This window comes from Mytilus galloprovincialis, chromosome 10, assembly GCF_965363235.1.
Source record: "Mytilus galloprovincialis chromosome 10, xbMytGall1.hap1.1, whole genome shotgun sequence".
NCBI lineage: Eukaryota > Metazoa > Mollusca > Bivalvia > Mytilida > Mytilidae > Mytilus > Mytilus galloprovincialis.
Window position 1 is genome coordinate 66,568,212 of NC_134847.1, and position 19,101 is coordinate 66,587,312.

The window sequence follows — 19,101 nt, forward strand, 5'->3', positions numbered from 1 at the left end:
AAATTGAATGCGGCCCAAGCGCGTTTCTTAATATACCTTCATCAGGAAAAATCAACGCCGAATACTTGAAGGGCCGTGAAAGTATAAGAACTGCAAATGTTTTAAAGAGCAATATGATATAAAAGTAAATAAAAATAAAATCCAAATCCATATAAGGTCAATTGTGCCGGAGGTAATTTCTAAATATCTAATTCATTTAAATGTTTGTTTTAAATTATGTCCCTCCCGAAGAACTGACTACTGAGCAGATGATACCCTCGAGAATTGATAGTCCACCAGCAGCAGAATCGACCTAGAGCTGAAAAAAATGAGATAGAGAAAAACACTATCAAGTGTATGCGTCTCGACGAAGCGCTTTCTTTGAATGTACAGAATGTAATCATCCGTCATAACGAACTGAATATAGTAAGTTATCACAAATTGAAACATAGCATTAATTTTGTCAGTTATATTCGTTACATCAATTTGAAGAATATTGAAAGCGATTTGAAAAGAAGGATTACATCTGCAATAACGTTTTAAAAACTAAATTTGTAATGATTAATTCAAATAGAAAATCAGAAATATCATTATGAAACTAAAATATTCACCTGCAGTAAAGCACTTTGTCTTTTTATAATGACAAAAAAATATATTCAAATTTGTATTGTAGTTGTTGCGAGTAACGTGACTGTAAAAGTTTTAATTTCTCAGAATACAAATAGTGTTATTTTAAAGATAGATTTCTCTATTATGGATTACACATAATAGCTGATTGAATGTCAGTTGCACAACATGTGCAAAATGTTATCATGCATTTGATAATTTTCACATCAAAGTGATCTGCTTTAGAATTTATCCTCGATCTTTTTGAAGTCTCGTGACTTATTAACAAAAAGCAGATTGCGTATTACATGAGAATAAGTAGTTATATAAGGCTGCACACCTTAATCATTGTCAAATAATAGCCATGGCAGTTCTAGTCATAGTCCGATCGTTTAAACAATCACTGTGACATTTGCGACCACCCACTTCATATTTAAGAAAAACAATTGTAAATGATTCGAACGTTTTTAGAATAAATTAAAGATACATTGATAAGTTAACTAAAGAAAAAAAATTCAAGACGTTAAAAGAATCATAGTCACCAAAGTCATACTGGCGTCCTAAAAACTTTCGGATCTTGAAATGAGGTCAATATTGTCATTAAGAACTCATTTATAACTACATTGTAACCGGTAGCAAGGTGGTAGGAAACGCAAGCTCATGAATATCGTATCAATAGGCTTTATATGAAAAGCATGAACACAGTTTCTGAAATACTTCGAATAAAGAAAGAATAATAGGAAAACAATCACTACATGCCACTATTTGAGCCAAAACTGACTATCGTTTGGGAGTTTCCATATTCATCCTGAATTCTACTGACTTTTATGTTGTTTTCTGTGAAATGGCTTGCTCACTTTCCCGGAATACCGAAGCCTGTGTCTTATGATGCCTCTTCTGCATGGTGAACTGCCAATCCACGACGGTTCTATCATTCAGCATGCAATCATTCGCCTCTACAAATGTTTATCACCAACAGCCATGTGATCATTCGCACCTGGTATACTTCTGTTCACTAAGGTTCTATCACCAAAAATACCGTGTTTAGGTTCTGATACTAAATTCTAACACGACTGTTATGCTAACAATTTTGGGTTTAAGCTTCTTAAGTTTTTTTGTGCGGAGTTCAGTAACAGTGTTTAGTGTTTCTGGATAACCCTACCAAAGGAATGCCATTCTAGATACAGGTGTTATATGGGCTGAAATCGGTTACACGTGTTTATATAACAATCTGTACCATTGCAGTTGATCTTTTGTCATTCCCCTAGGCTACAATCAGCCATGTAGAAGTGATTAAGTACTGCATGGCATGACTTACATGAAATATCATCACAGTAACTGTAAGTTATCAGATTAAAAAATATTCGAATTTCAATTTTTGTGTTGTTTCTCTGAAACGTTTTTGTCTCGGAGTCAAAAAGCGATACATAAGTATGCTGTTTCCGGTGGCGGCGTCAACAATGTATTAGTTTGTGATTAGGTATAGTTTATGGTGGACCACACATTGTAGGTCAATGATTTTTGGTTTTGCCCTGCCCCCAATTCACTTTGAATCTTTTGTTTAGTTTACATGTTTTAGTTTGTGATTATGTCAGTTTTAGGGAATCACTAGTGGTAGGTTAATGAAAGTTGGTATACATTTGTACAAGCATTTGGGTAATCTCATTTCCATTGAGATTATTTGACCCTGCCCCTTCAGTAATGGTTTTATGACTTTTAAACTTGAAAGTTTTGCTTAGTTTACATGTTTTAGTTTGGGATTCGTCAGTTTAAGATGAATTGTAATTTCATTCGTTTAAACGGGCAGTGAATCAGAGTGAGATTAATTTCTCCTGGGTGTTTTCATCAATGTAGCATAGAGGGCTTCAAAATTATTTTCGCGGTATTTCATTGCCCATGTAATCATTCAGCACGACACCGTCAATCTGAATAGTCGAGTTTTGGTAAATTTTACTTCAGGTTAAAAGTTTTTTCAGCTTTATGCTTGAAGAGTTTTTTGTTTGATACTGATGTTTGAATTATATATTATATGTGTATATATATGTATGTTTTTTTTCTGCTTTATGTTTGAAGAGTTTTTTGTTTGATACTGATGTTTGAATTATATATTATTTGTGTATATATATGTATGATTATGAATCATGTTTATTTCATATTAAATATAGAGCATCGGCGTTGTCGTGCGACTATCCACTTTACTAAGTCTTTGGTATTTATTATAGCCTTTAATGGCGTGTATATTCAGAATGTTAATATGTATTTGGTACAAGTATTAGTTATACTTGGATATTTGGTACAGTATTGGTTTTATGTCTACATTGATGGGTTGTTTATAACAGGAGAACTGCTAATATTAATTCGATGATACTAGTATATGGTATGCAAATTTATTAGCATTTGCCAGTATTCTTGTCTTTAATTTTTGTTAATATGCTTGGTCTTTATGTCATTCTGTGTTTCTTTGTTACATATTTGTATGTTATTTAATGATTAAGATTATAACACAATGTTGACTGCTGTATTTTTGACATGTTTACCTATTATGTCCGCTTGTTTTGTTCACGCATCGGTGTCAATATAATGGAATTTGATGCGACTGTCATACAAGTGAAAGGTTTGGCTAGCTATAAAACCAGCATAAGGTTCAATCCACCATTCCAACAATCGAAAATGCCTGTAACAAGTCAGGGATATGACAGTTATCCATTCATGACGTCGCGTACGGTGTTGGTGTTAGTTATGGTCACTGTGCTTAAACGGCTGTGGGTAACTTAAGTTACCCACAGCCCAAGATGGCGGACTCTAAACTCGTTGATATTTAATTCATACAAAATGTACCTTTTACGACGTTTTTCATGCAGAATGTAAATATTTATAGGATTATTGAATAAAGAAATGACTAACAATTACCATAAATTTGTTAATATAGAGTTCACTAAAGCGCAAGGTCAACTTTATAAAAAATGCATAAGATGTCCGTAACTTTTTGATCGAAACTAAGCAGACTGTCCGTAACTTTATTTTTAGATGTGGGTAATTTTTGATTTAAAATTTTAAGAATTATAATTTCAACAATTAGAAGACAATTAACATCATATTTGTAACCTTCGCGGCCGTTTATACTACTCATTCACCACCAAATGTGATTTTATTAACGCATCATACTTACACCACAGAAGTTTTATGTGGGGTTTGTGGTACTCCATCCTGGTTATGGTTTGAACTTTTATTTACTGATGTGCGTCTTATCGACGTTTTTCACTTGTCAGACCAAGGTTTTTCCATACTCTTTAATGTTTTGAGTTTAATTATATGTTTGCGGTTTACCTTCACCTCTGTTTCTTTCTATGTGTATTTTGATGAATACTCTTTGACGCGGCTCGGTATTTATACATCCCACCAGTTAGTTATAGTGTTATGATTTTTTGAATATGTTTCCTAGTATGTTTTTTTTTTCTCTCTTTGTATGTTATCAGGGGTTGTTAGACTATTAAATTACCCTGTTGTCCTACGTAGTTATTTATATTTTTATATACTATGTCGAATTGTTACACTATGTTGACTGCTCTTTTCCTTTTATTGTCACTGACTTTTACCTATTGTGTCTTTTAGTTTTATTCAGTTTAATGAGATTTAATGCAACTTGCATACAAATGAAATATGCAGCTAGCTGTAAAACTAGGTTTATTCATTTATACAAAATGTCCTTTTTTAAAGTTTTCCCATTTACTGTAAAGCTTGGCCAGGGTGCCGCAATATCACCGTGCGCAACGTCCCAGTGTGTCCAGATTGACACCCCTTTTATTTTACTGTCAATGCTGATGGGATTTGTTTTTTGGGGGATGAGAGAAAAGTGTTTTGGGCTTTTTCAAAAAGACGGGAAAAGTTTGTGCACTTAAGTCTCGTATAGTCTATCCACTGCATGCCTGGGCAATTTGGGTTCCCCTCCAAAATCCCGGATTCACGCTACCCTTGTCGTTGCTGGCAGATAATCAGTAAGTGTATACATGCTACATGTATGTGTAAAAAATACTTGTGTAGTCTACTTGTTCAAAAATAAAACTTTTGACGAACAATGATGTTTCAACAGTTTATCTGCTATGATCGGAAACAACCCTCCGAACTAGGCGATTCGGGTACCCCGACGTTATACAAAATGAGACCCGAGTTTTGCGGATTTATCGTGATTTTTTTCATATTTTTCCCAATTTTGTCTTCCATCGATACAATGAATTATATCATACTAGACATCTACTTCGTTTTGTGAATATGTATTCGATGCAATCTCTATCATCAGTTTAAACATTACATCCGCGTATGTCGATTCTTTGAAAGTTACGGACATCTCTATTGGTATGATGAAAAAAGTTACGGACAAGTTGTTTTGAAGTTACGGACAGCCTAAGTGTTTTTTAAAATCGTGCTGTGATGGTTTATTTTGTAGAATTTAATCACCTTTCCAGTTTAGGGGTTTCCCTAAACGATTAATACAACTTTTAAATTCAGTTGTTTAATTGATGCATTCGTGGTATTGTTATTCTATAGAAGAAAAGTATCTAACCGACGCAAGGCGGCTCCATCTTGGGCTGTGGGTAACTTAAGTTACCCACAGCCGTTTAAGCACAGTGACGTTAGTTTGACGTTATTTTTCATGCATTGTATAAATAACGTCGTCCTTTTTTTATTTCGTGCCGCTCAATCATACAGCATAATTTATATGAGCGGTTTGCCTGACTTGCTACCTATAGAACCGAAATGCAAAAGCGGCACATATTTTTTAAGTATACAGTTAAATTAAAACGGAAAAATAATATTCATTTAAATATAGTATCCCCTTGGAGCAAAGATATTTTTCTCTTTATTTTGATTGTAACAGGATATTTAAAAAAAGTGTAAACCACTGTCTTTTCTGCTGCTTTTCCTTTTAGTTTAAACATATTTATTTATAGTGGATTGGGAAACAAGTTATTACAACTTATATTAATTCGTTTCCACGTTGAGGGTGGAGTGCTTCCTTGTAGCCTTAGCCTGCTCTTTTCGAAATCTACAAAGGTGTCTTTTACGTGCAAGAGATATTGCTCTCTCTTAACACGGGTCAGCCATTTATCGTCCCCTTTCGACGGACTGTCATTGTTTCTCAAGACCATACTCGCAAATGGTGTCGAGGGCTTATCCTTTTATCCGCTTTTGATAATTTCTGAATAAATTGTTTATTAGTTGAATCGTTTGTTTCATCCACCTGTATTAAATGTTAAAAGAATCAACCGTTGAAAGCAAATGAATGTGTTTGAGCTTTTGCTTTGGCCATTTGAATAGGAACTTTCCGTTTTGAATTTTCGTAGGAGTTCAGTATTTTTGTGATTTTACTTTTTTTCCATGGATATCATATAGCCCTCACTTGGCATGAAACTTTTTCATAGTTAACAAGTTTATGTTTATGTTTATGTTTGTGTTTGGGTTTTTTTTAAAGGAAGCAACTTAATATAAGTCAATGGTTTTTGATATGCATTTGTATTGGCATTGGCACATCTCATTTCAATGAAGATGGTTTATCCATGTAACTTCAGTCATGGTTCATCGACTTTAGATATTTGCATAACTCACATGTTAAAGTATTGCTATTTTAATTTCAACTTTGGCATTATCAAAATAACAAAAAGGCTGAACATATCTCTGTGCGTTATGTACTTTAAAACATATAATGCAATTCCAAAAAAGTCGAAATGAAATTTGCACATGTCCTAAGTCAGGAATCTGATGTACAGTAGTTGTCGTCTGTTTGTGTAGTTCATACGTGTTTCTCGTTCCTTTATATATATATATATATAACCGTTGGTTTTCCCGTTTAAATGGTTTTACACTAGTAATTTTTTGGGGCCCTTTATAGCTTGCTGTTCGGTGTGAGCCAATGCTCCGTGTTGAAGACGGTACCTTGACCTATAATGGTTTACTTTTATATTGTTACTTGGATGGAGAGTTGTCTCATTGTCACTCATACCACATCTTCCTATATCCATATAATACGTTTATATTTGTTTTCCTGTAAAATATTAAGTTGTGTGTCCTTTGATTCATGCATTTTTTTTAAATTGCTTGCTCGCTTTGTATGTTCCAATGTTTCTAACAAGAGAAGAGAAACAAAACTGTAAAATTATCCATATAAAGTTTGTATTACAGTATGCTCAACCCTGAAAATGCATTTTAGTTGTCCAAACAGTAATTTGTTAATATGATCATCATTGATTGAAAATGATAAATGAGTCTTTAACACTAAACCATAATCAATCCGATCTCATGAATATTTTGGCTGATTTTTATTTAGTGTCCATAGTTATAATTATCCCATCGACCAAAGAAACAATATAACAAATGCATTGATCAAATACAGAGTTCAAGATTGTAACAATGAGTTCCGAGATCTCATTTATATTTTTTTTTCATGCATACGTGACGACCTTTAACTTGCGTGATTTATTGTTCATTAAACGTAAAGCAATCAAGCAAACGAATGACAAATATTTATTGTTAAATGATACTAAAATAAATGTGTTTGGATTTGATATGAATGAGTCTCAGTAATCTTTTCAAGACACTTCTGGTCTCTTTTTTTAAAGGAAAGCTGAGTTGACCTCAGTTATCGTTCTGATCTTTATCTTTTTCTGAATTTGCCTTACATGTCACTGTTTCATGACTTGAAAGGAATTAACATACTAGTAGTTAAAAATGTGTTACTGTGTGTGCAATTATTTGAAAGCAAAACATTGCAGGGGCAAAGAATAGTCGATTTAACACAAAAAAAAACAAAACATATATAATATAAGAATTATATTCAAATTATATCAACACTACCACCCTCTACAGAAAATGTCTAATATTGCCAGTCAATCCTACGCTCTTATAATATAAAATCCTTCTTCTTGTATATAGTTGAAATTCCAATGAAATGATTCTCATCTTATGTGAAATTTACTTGGTGTCTATATAAACACAACGAATCATATTCGAAGCAACTTTTTGTTCCTTTTTAATAACAAAAATTTATGTTCGTTCAATGCATCTCTCAAATATTTCTGTTATATGCTACTTTTACGTTTTGATCTGGCATCGACAACTTTTAAGTTAAAAAAAAATTACAATTATTCCCATAAGAATCAAAACTAATACTCACAAAGACTCATTCAGATAATCCCACTGGACCAACTGCAAAGGAAAATGGTTAATTTTCAATTCCTTTTGATATTAACTTTGTAACCGGGTTATTTTTAACCTGCCATCCAAAGTGAAATTTCATTTTTGTTGTTGCTAAAACGTGAAATTTGCAAACGTCAAAATCTAAAATTCATAATCTCTGAAAATTGCTGGCTAGTTTTGCACGCATTTTAAAACAACTGGTCAATTTCCAGAGAATATCGCTCGGTTTTGACTTTTTATCAAATGGAAAACAGGGACGGATCCAGGATTTTAGATTAGAACGTCGCAAACATAAACATATGCGGAGTGGAGCGAGGCGAACATTTGTTTTAAGGTAAAAATATAGAAATACTCTTCTAGAATGTGTGTAATGTAGACATCTCGCCTAGCGAAGCGAAGCGAGAAATATCTTGTGGTAAAATTAGAGAGAAATTAAAGTTTTAAACTAAAACCGCCACAATCCTCCCCTCACAACAATATACAAGCACCATATATAGATAATTAACAAGAAACATCGTCAATGTTTCTAAGCCAACTGTATATGGTTTCAATAATGTTGAATGAAAGCAGTTAACTTACGAATTACTTTCACACTCTATATAAACACCAAACCCTGCAGAACTTGGTTAAGAAGATGGAAATATGAAGAGTTGACAGACAGACGGGCGGGCCAACGTACGCAACATGAGACGAGACAGATGACAATAGTTCACCTGACCAATATCAGATTTTGCAAACGAAAGTTTTTCTACTTTTACCAACGATTTTGAATTGTCTTTTCATAAAACAACATTACACGTCCACACTGACCGCAACAATCGCAGGCGAGACATAGGATTCCGCGGAACCCTTTACATGTCCCTTTATACTGAACACAGAAGTAAGCCAATAATTCAAAATGTTGTTTTACTGAATGGAAGTTTACCACCAGTTTAAAAATGGTGAAATATGAAAAACCATCCAAGCAGATTAATTCTGCATGCATGTGAAAACTACAGAAAATTATGTGTATAGAAACTTTTTAATTATTTTTGAGTATCCAGTTGAAAATGAAGCTTTGTTCACGCTAAAGGTTTACAGACAATACATATGACGGTCACTTCTCCAGCCACTGCAAGCTCAAAAAGTTAACGTACAATAGAATGGTTTGTCATTGTCCTGTGAGTGTTAACTACCAGTGGTATCTGTTCAAAAATGTAAAAAAAAAAAAGAAAAAAAAACAAAATGTATTTTGAGATTGAATTAAAACAGAAAAATTGCAAGTTGAAAGATTATTTTTTTTGGTAATTATTACAACTTTGAATCTGACTATTTGCCGTTTTCAGATCATTTTTTTTCCGTTCAAGTTCTCATCTTCCAAATCGAAATTTGATTGAATATATTATTAAATGTTGTTTTATAAATCCAGGAGGGAGCTAGGCATTGTTAACTTGGATAAAGTTTATTTGACTCGTAATATTAATTTATTTTTCAAATTGTTTTTCTTACTTTCCAAATGCTACTCTATTTATATGTTATTTTTAATATGTATAGTAATGTTTAAGTATATATTATTTATGTTGTACTATACTAGTTCTGTAGTAAAGGGTTATTTCAAACCTAGAATATACATAGTGATACGACAACTGTGATTCAACTCAGTGTGCATCTTGTCAACACAGTGCATAAAGTTTAACCGGAAAGATGTAAGATTACACAGTTGTCTGTCAGACATCTTTAATTGTCCGTCTGGGACCTATATATAATGACCAAGATAATTAGGCTACATTTATGTCGTAGTTTATTATACTAACGAGTATAACATTTAAAAAAATAGATGGATAGTCATTGCAATCCAATTGTATATTGCTTTGATTGAACTGCGGAAAATATTTTTTGACAAGAGTCTTGTTATTTTTTTGTAACTTCCAATTGTATCTGTAACCTACAATGGATTTTTCTATTGTGTTTTGGTAACCCATGCATCAATGTAGACACGCGACAACATTTAAATTCTTCACCAAAATTTCAAGATTAGATAAATATCTTTTGTATTGAATGCAATTTTACACCTCCACGCGACATGTCTTTTGTCATGTTAATGTAATAAATCTTGCAGAAAAGCCCTAATTGATATAATTTATAAAACGAAACCTTAATATTGTCACTACGAAATTGTACACAGCTTGAGGCATTGGTTTGTGGGAAGTTGCAAGTTCAATACTTTATTGGCTGTTTGACATTTACTTGTCAACGTTTTGTGCAATTTTTGTTGATTTTACCACAAACAAAAAAAAAACCATCTGCAAGACCTTTGAAAAGTAAATTTCATGATGTGGCAATTTAATCTATCCACAGTAGTGACCACAAATAACTGAGTCTATGAAACATTTCACACTGAGTTCATTAATTTTTAGTTAAATTCTTAAAATATTTAAACTCTTCAAATGCATGGAACTGAATGAGAAATAATCATTTTATATAGCATACTAGTATTTATTTTCAATTTGATTAAATGTAATGCCTTTAAGTTTAGCAATTATGTTTGGTTTTAGTCTATGGTTTTGTAATTATTGCAGTGAATATAGTGTGTCATAAGAACACATTCAGATGCTACCGTGCTATCACCCGTTGTGTATAATCCTATTCAGTTACTTTCTCTAAAAAATAATTATAAATTCAACGGCCCACGAAATGAATGTCCTTTCTACAACATGACTTTAAATTACGCTTATAAAGACTATTTAATTTTATTTAACATTTATTAACTTACAATGCAGAGTATGCCCTATCAGCTTTGGAGAAGTGATGAAATGTATGACTTGTAGTTATAATCCGAGATTGCCCCTACGTGTGAAGTTTTTTATTCCGATGCTTTTAAATAAAAGCAAGTAAAAAGGCGTCATAGTAATTATTGTGCTATGGCATATTTTTGTATTCTTGTTTTTAATTTTTGCTAATGTGCTTTGTCTATATGCCTTTTTGTGCTTCTTTGGTACATAATTGTTTTTTATAGTGATTAAGATTATAACACAATGTTGACTGTAACCCTCTGTTTGTTTTGTTTACATATCGCTGTGAGTATAATGGAATTTGATGCGACCGTCATAAAAGTGAGGGGTTTAGCTAGCTATAAAACCAGGTTAAATCCACTGTTTTATACATAAGAAATCGCCTGTACCAAGTCAGGAATATGACAGTTGTTATTCATTCGTTCGATGTGTTTGAGCTTTTGATATTGTCGTTTGATTAGGGACTTTCCTTTTTGAAATTCCTCGGAGTTCAGTATTTTAGTGATTCCATTTTTTTTGGAACTAGACTCGGCTGAATATAGAAAATCATACAGAATACAGTAGTCGATTTGAAAAGTTCGCTATCTTAATTATTTCTAACGTTAGAGTCCGAAACATATATACATTGTTTTGTAAACCATTGTATTGCTTTCAATTATTCTTGCAATTGGAATTTTAACTGCATGTCAAATACATGAATGAATTTATTGGATTGATGCAGGGCGATTGGGACATACATCGTATCAATATTGCAACCGACATTTAGATTTAGTAAGCAATACCCCATTTCCATAATAGTTGCTCAATTCCTTGCAATGTGGACAATACTATAGACAATGGATAGTGACAATTGCAAAGTAAAACCTTTGATAACTAAATGCTGAACCATTTATGCTTTTCTAAAAAGCAGAACCAGTAAGATTTTCTGGTTTTCGCAACAACCCTTTTGTTTATTTTTATTTATTTATTTACCTTTTGTTTGTTTGTTTGTTTGTTTGTGCTATAAAAGTTTTTCAACATCCATTTTATTGTAGTCATATTAAATATCGAGAAATATGGCGAACCGTAGTGGACTTTGATTATCAAAGAATCCTCAAACGACTTTCTCAATTTCATTAGACGTGAATAAACCAACCAAAGATACCAGGTATATAACTTTTGTACACTAGACCTTTCCATTTTGTCTACAAAAGGCTCATAAATTACACTCGACTCACTTGGCTTGTGATACTCGTAGGTGGTGGAGGTATGTGTGTTAGTTCTTTTGTGGCAATCTTGTTAATCTTTCTGTTAACTCGAAAAGCTATTGTTGACTCCTGAAAAAATAAACCATATATCGAACATTTGTTTAATCATTAATGTATATCGACTGTACCAAGTCAAGGAATATGACAGTTGTTATCCATTCGTTTGATGCGTTTTAATTTTTGATTTTGCCATTTGATTGAGGACTTTCCGTTTTGAATTTTCCTCGGAGTTCAGTATTTTTGTGATTTTTTTTTATATAGGTGGTGAGTTTTATTAATAATAGAAAATGTTTTTTTTAATAATAGCCGAGACCGATGACTTGTATATGACTTTTTTTCATGTATTTTATGTTTCTTGTGTATATATATTATGTTTTTTTTTTTTTATTTTAACCCGTCAGTGTTTCACTTTTTGCAATAAAGTATTATTATATACTATAACAGTCACAAACAATAGCGTTTTTGAAAACATGATTTCACCGGTTTCCGCTTCTGCAGATAATAATATCCACAATCAACAAACTGATTATAATGCAATGTGATTGGTGTGCATACAGAACCACCCCTTCTCCGTTCAGCTTTGTCATCGAGGCTTTAAAAGCTTATAAACTGTGAACAGGGATGGTCAATGCTATGATTTGCATATCTTACTAATCCATGATGTGAACAATGTATTTCCAAGATTTCATATTAATTTTTCTCGACAGTTCTCACTTGCACTTAATCCATTCTTCAACAAATTGAAGATTATGTCACAGGAGGAAACTTACAACAAGACATAGATTGAAAAATGTACAATTTTTAAGAAATACGAAAAGGTTTAAAAAAATAACATGTTTTGTATAATTAAGTAAGATGTTTTGAGTTAATACTGATGCTTTCAAATTGAAGATTTGAAAGAGTTTACTGAAGTGCAATTTACAATGTTATCCGGTAGTTAGTTCCAGTCGGTAATAGTTCTTGGAAAATAGGATTCTTTTCTGTACTGTGTTTTGCAGGATGGAATTTGGAAGCTGTTCGAATTAGAATGTCTTGTTTGTCTTGTTTGTGGAATTAATTTATTATTTTTAGGTATTGCAACCTTTTCGTGCTCAATTGTGTAAAGCATTACCAATCTGGAGTCTTTTCTTCTGTCAGAGAGACTGCGCCACTCAAGATGTTGTAACATGTTACCAACGCTTGAGGTGTTTCTGTATTTGTTGGTAACAAAACGTGTAGCCCTTCGTTGAAGTTTTTCAATGCTATCTATGTCTTGTTGTAAGTATGGATCCCAAACAGAGCAAGCATACTCTAGTGATGGTCTTACTAGGGACTTATATGCTTGCTCTTTAATGGATGTTGAACTTATGTTCAGGTTCCTCCTTAGAAAGCCTAGTGTGCTATTAGCTTTCTTGCATATGTTGTTAATATGCACATCTCATTTAAGGTTGGAACTGATGGTGACCCCCAGATATTTTGCTGTTGTTACATGTTCTAATGAATGATTGTGTAATGTGTAGTTAAATGTGATTGTTTTTTTTAATTTCTGGTGACTGAAATTACATTACACTTATCTGGGTGGAATGCCATTTTCCACGTAGTTTCCCAAGATGCCAGTTTGTCGAGATCTTTTTGTAATGTTGATGCATCGGAATTTGATTTTATTGCCAAATAAACTATTGTGTCGTCTGCAAATAAACGTACTGTGGATGTTAGACCAGTTGGAATGTCATTAATATAGTACAAGAAGAGACTTGGTCCAAGAACTGACCCCTCCCCTGACTCAACTGCAACATACTCAGATTTCCCCCCTCTAGAACTACTGCCTGTTTACGATTGCTAAGAAAATTTTGTATCCAGTGATTTAATTCCCCCTGTATCCCGTAATGGTGAAGTTTATTAGTTAAAAAAGAATGTGAAACTTTATCGAATGCTTTAGAAAAATCCATGACCAAAGTATCTGTTAGTTTACCGTTTTCCATGTTAAGTGAGACATCGTCTATAAATTCTAGTAGTTGTGTTTCGCAGGATCGACCTCTGTGAAATCCATGCTGTAGGGGATATACAATGTTGTGATTATCTGCATGTTTCATGATGTGTTTAACTACGATGTTTTCTAAAAGTTTGCAACAAATACATGTGAGTGATATAGGACGGTAGTTTTCAGGGTTATATTTTTGGCCTTTTTTGTATACAGGAGAGACATGTGCTGTTTTCCAGTCATCTGGAACAACACCTGTTTAATTGACTTCTCAAAGATAATGGTAAGTATGGGTGCAATTTCATGTAAGTTCTTTTAAAAATCTTGGTTTAATTTCATCTGGTCCTGCTGCTTTGTTTGGATTTAAGTTATGTAAAAGTTTTTGTATACCATCTCTTTTTATGATTAATTTTGATATAGGTGGACATGGTAGAAAAGGAGTATTCTGTGGCATGTCACACTGTTTTACAAATTCTGTATGGGAAATATTAGATGCTGGTGTGAATACAGACTGGAATTGTGCGTTAAGTGCCCCAGCTTTTTGTAGTGGATCAGTTAGGAGTTTACCATCTTGTTTAATTTCAGTAATTCCACTATAATCAATTTTTTTATGTTTAATGTGGGTCCAAAATTTTTTCATAGTTCCAAAATTTGTTTCATCTTGTGGTGGTAATATGATGCTTTCAATGTATTCCTAGTATGATTTTCGTATACTTTTCTGCACCTGGTGTTTAACCTCTTTGTATTTTTAGCAAGTGATGCATTCACAGATTTTTTGGATTTTTTATAAAGTCTATCTCTTTTTCTAATGAGTCGTTTTGTTTCCATTGTGACCCATGGGTGATCGTCCTTTATGTTTGCTGTTTTATGTGGGATGTGATCTTTCACTGCTTTTGTTATTGTTGCTTTAAAACAGTTCCACATTTCATTTACACAAAGATGTTGCTGATTTTCATTTGAAGAGATGTTTATATAAGGTGTTTATTTCTTGTTTAATTGTGCTCCAGTTCGCTTTTTTGTATAATGGAATTATTCTTGGCTTTTGTTTAAGTTTTGATGAAGCTTTTGCAAATTCAGCAAACACATTATCATGATCAGATAGGCCAGGAATAATTTCAACACGCTGTACTTGGTTTGGTAAGTTTGTAATTATCAGATCAAGAATATTGTCTTTACGTGTAGGGACATCAACAATTTGTGTGAGACATGTGTCGTCAAGTGATTTGCCAAAGAAGTAATGAAGGTGTGGGTAATCAGTGTTTGGTTTTAGTGATCTGTTGTTCCAAATCCAACCTGTGAGATTAAAGTCTCCCCCTATAATAAGTGTAGATTTTTTTATTTGTGTGGCTTTTCTTATCATCAAGTCAAATTTTTTAGACTAGTTTCGTCAGATGTTTTAGGATTGTAGAAAGAGCTTAAGTACAGTGTTTTCGAACCAACAATGTCTACTTTTGCCCAGACCATTTCTGTTTTATCCGGGGTGTAAGTTCATATACCTCAGAGCTTATAAGTTCTTTCTTTATAGCTATGAGAACACCACCCCCTTCTTTGTCTGTTTGTGTTTTCTTTCTGTCATTTCTGTACAATTTAAAATTGTCAGGAAATATTTCGACATCTTTTATTTTGGGGTTTAGCCAAGTTTCTGTGCCAAATATTATGTCAGGCTTTGTGCTGTCAATGTGTAGTAAGGCATATTTGTAATAAAAGACGAAGTTTTGTTCACATTAAGGTTTATGACCCCTTCTGTAACCACTTTTGTACGAATTTTTCAAACTTCAATTGTATCGAAACTACAGATATAATAAATAATAGAGATAGGCCATTTCGAACATATACCAAGGGGAAACTTGATGCAAAGCATTATTATTTACTGCTTCATTACATTTAATAGAAAAAGAGTACTTTGTGGCAAATATAAAACCAAGATTTTTATAGAAAATCCATAGCCTTTAATACAGAGATTTTTGTTCTAAGATTTGAAACATATATTACTCACTTGCCTTTCTATGATGTGCTAGTGTTTATTTTTTACAAAAAGTTCTAACCAACTTGTAAATTCCAAAATACCTCGTGCTGAGTCACTAAAGTCGAGCGGACCCTAAAAGGTGTACTTGATTTGGTCCATATTTTTATTTGTTTTAACCAATAACTACATTAATGATTAATAAATTTGTTTTAGGGAAATCAATACTAGCACTGCATGCAATAATCCTATATCTATCAGCCATCAAATTGCCAAATATGAGAGTACATGGGTAAAGGCTGTGGTTTTTCTATAAAATTTCCATATGCTTAGCATTGAATCAACCCAAGGGTACATAATCCTTAAATAAAAGCCATGGAAGTTTTTTTTTGGCATTTGTCAGATGATTTTATTGTATCCGTAATCGAGGTCTGTTTCCGTTTTTGTTTGACATTATATTTTTTCATTTATGGTTATCTCCCTTGGTATGTAAGAAAGAAATTTCATTTTCATTATTTATAGATTAGGTAATTGAATCATTGGTAAACATAACTTAAACTACCACCTGTAATAGGTTATTTAATGTATTTGGGATCTCCTGTAGTTGGTGATCGCAATACTGGTATACTAGTATTGTGCACAATACTGGTATAAAAATTTTGTACCAGTATTGTATTCCAGTATTGTACCAGTATTGTGTTTTTCTTAAATAAACAACACATACAGGTAAATAATCTTTTATCAAAGGTGTCACATATAAAAATGCATAATGAAATTAACATATGGCATGACAATTTTATAAGGAATGATTGTATGTTTAACTGATGATGTCATTGATGGTACACTGTGATTGTCATAAAAAAAAGTTTTTAATTTTCTGATGTTTTTTTCTTAACATTGCTTATGGGAACCGTACTGTGTTAGCATTTTAACAAACTCTTTACTTTCTTCTATGTTTTCTTTCTGCTCTCTCTTTCCAAGTCTCATAGTATATATTAGTGTCTATATCTTAATAAGATGGTATTTCTGCAAATCCTCCCTCCACACTTCTTATATTGATATTTAGGTATTAAAGTCTCTGTGGACTTTCTCTTACGTTTACTAGATTACAAGCTTTTTCAGATAGCACCTGTACAGCTCTCTTACTGTCGTTAAGTGCTTGTCTAGTACAAAAATGTATAAGTATTTGTACCAGAAGATATATCTGTTACAAATTGTATTGCCCATATATATTGTTCTGAAGTGACTACAGTACTTAAACTACCCTTAACAATCATATAGACAAACTAGTTAATTAGATTATAGTCAGGTTCCTTTAGTACATGTAGTATGCAAGTTTTTATGTTTAAGGGATATTGATATCTTTTATTGTGAAAGATTAATAAGAAAATAAAGACCAACAAATGCATATGATCTAAGTATATACTGTACAACATTTGTACAATGTATGCTGAGTTTAGTGTTAGAATGTAATACCAACTATGCAAGGGCTGTATATATAGCCAGTCAAGATTGTTATAAACTTCCATTTGTTAGAATTTAATAATTTGCTTTAATTTATTAATAACTCAAATACATGTAACATGTACATGATGTATAATGAAAAATATATTTTATCTAAATTGAATTTAATAAAATATAGAAATATGATAAAATTATCAGCAATTATTTTACATAATTAACAATTGTTTATGAGATAATTACAAGAGTCTTTGGTTTATTTGTATAAGTGTGGTAATTATTTTTAACTGGCTGTTAATTGATTTCACAACTATTTCTATAATCTGCTTGGCTTCATTTAATCTCACTTTGATCTTCAATACATTGTATCTAATTTTGCTTAAAATTCATTCATTATCATGATTATATGGGGACGAAGTCCCCAATTACGGTAAAAAAATCAATAAAAAAAAAAAAAAAAAAAAAATCGGGAAAATTTCCTGAATTTTTCATTCTACTAATGAACTCAAAATCGTTAACTTTTTTTTTCAGATCTAGTTCCTGTTCCGGTTTTCCCCGCATTTGCATGTCTTGTTTGCACGAGACTTTGAAAAGAAAATTATATGTATCAGTCTAGTAACATATAAGAATTGGAACTCAATACAATTTCATTTTTAATAATTGTTTGATTTGAAAAAAACGTTACCTGATGGAAGCGTTTCTTTTGTTTACATTGAATATGACGTCATAATTTAAACAACGTCACAGCTAAATCCCTAACCATAGAACCGAAATCGGGAACGTTACGGTATTTCTGTTTCCTTTATTAACATGTTTGAGGTCAGAAAATAATACATACAGACTTCGTCCCCATTCACAGGTTATGCCTGCCTCATATTAGACCTTAAAATATAATCAACAATACAACTACAATACTGGTATATCAGTAATGTACCAGTATTGTTGTTTTTTTATAAAAAAGTTACAATACTGGTACAAAATTTGTATACCAGTATTGTGGACAATACTGGTATACCAGTATTGCGATCACCAACTACAGGAGATCCTGTATTTGTACTGTCACTAGTATTTGTAGAAATTAGAAACTAAAATATTTCAAAAGCGTAAGTTTTACAGTTTTAGAACCACTATCACTCGTAAATAATAAAATATACGATGATAGTGGGTCTTTCCATGGATAGAAACAAATGCCTGTGTTTAGAACTGAAAAATACTGACTGAAGAGCTTGACGCATTATTCTTGAGACACTGCTTGCATGGTGTATGCTAACATGGTTAAAAACCTCAAGAAACTCGGCACATTTTAACAGATGAACGATTTGATATTTGTGAACTAGGATTAAATGTGCATGCAAGTTTGTTTTTTTAACTACTATCACCCTTAGTCCTGTAACCGGAGATGACCTTAGTCCTGTAACCGGAGATCATGTGTCTACTCTACAAATTTATATCGTCACCATCGGGATTCAAACCCTGGTCGCCTGCATGACAGTCAGTGCGTTAACCCACTGAGCCAAAGAATCGATTCCCTAGCTCAGACAATTAAGACTGGCTTTATATGTTCTACCTGTACTAATATAAGGAGGGGAAGCAACCCTGCTACAGTCCTATAACAATGCATGAAAAATAAAATAGTAACTATTAAAGAAAAAAGTACCAAAAGTTATTACTCGGCCGTTCTTTGAGATCATGCAGTCATTATTAATGGACATGGAGACCCTGTGGTCACCTTGTAGTGTTCGCTAGTTGCATCTGATTAGAAAAAAATAGTATTCATAGTAATACAATAGGCTATTAACCATGATTAATGAAGAGAATAATTAATATCTTGGGGGGAAAATAACCCTTTACCACCCTCAATTCATGCTCACTGATTTGAAATTCTCATATTTGATTTACATGTATAACATACGAAATTATTAT

At 32.6% G+C, this 19,101-nt stretch overlaps 1 protein-coding gene across 2 annotated transcripts in view; it reads left to right on the forward strand.

The window, feature by feature from the left end:
- The first annotated feature begins 16,194 nt into the window (after positions 1-16,194).
- The window catches only part of LOC143048164 (uncharacterized), a 33,819-nt gene continuing 30,912 nt past the window's right edge, over positions 16,195-19,101 (forward strand). Inside the window, exon 1 of one of the 2 annotated variants that reach the window (XM_076221684.1) lies at positions 16,195-16,244. The gene's annotated coding sequence lies outside the window, so the exon portion shown is untranslated. Of the gene's footprint in view, positions 16,245-18,244; positions 18,282-19,101 lie in introns of those variants that run through there. The other variant, XM_076221685.1, reaches the window with a different exon arrangement.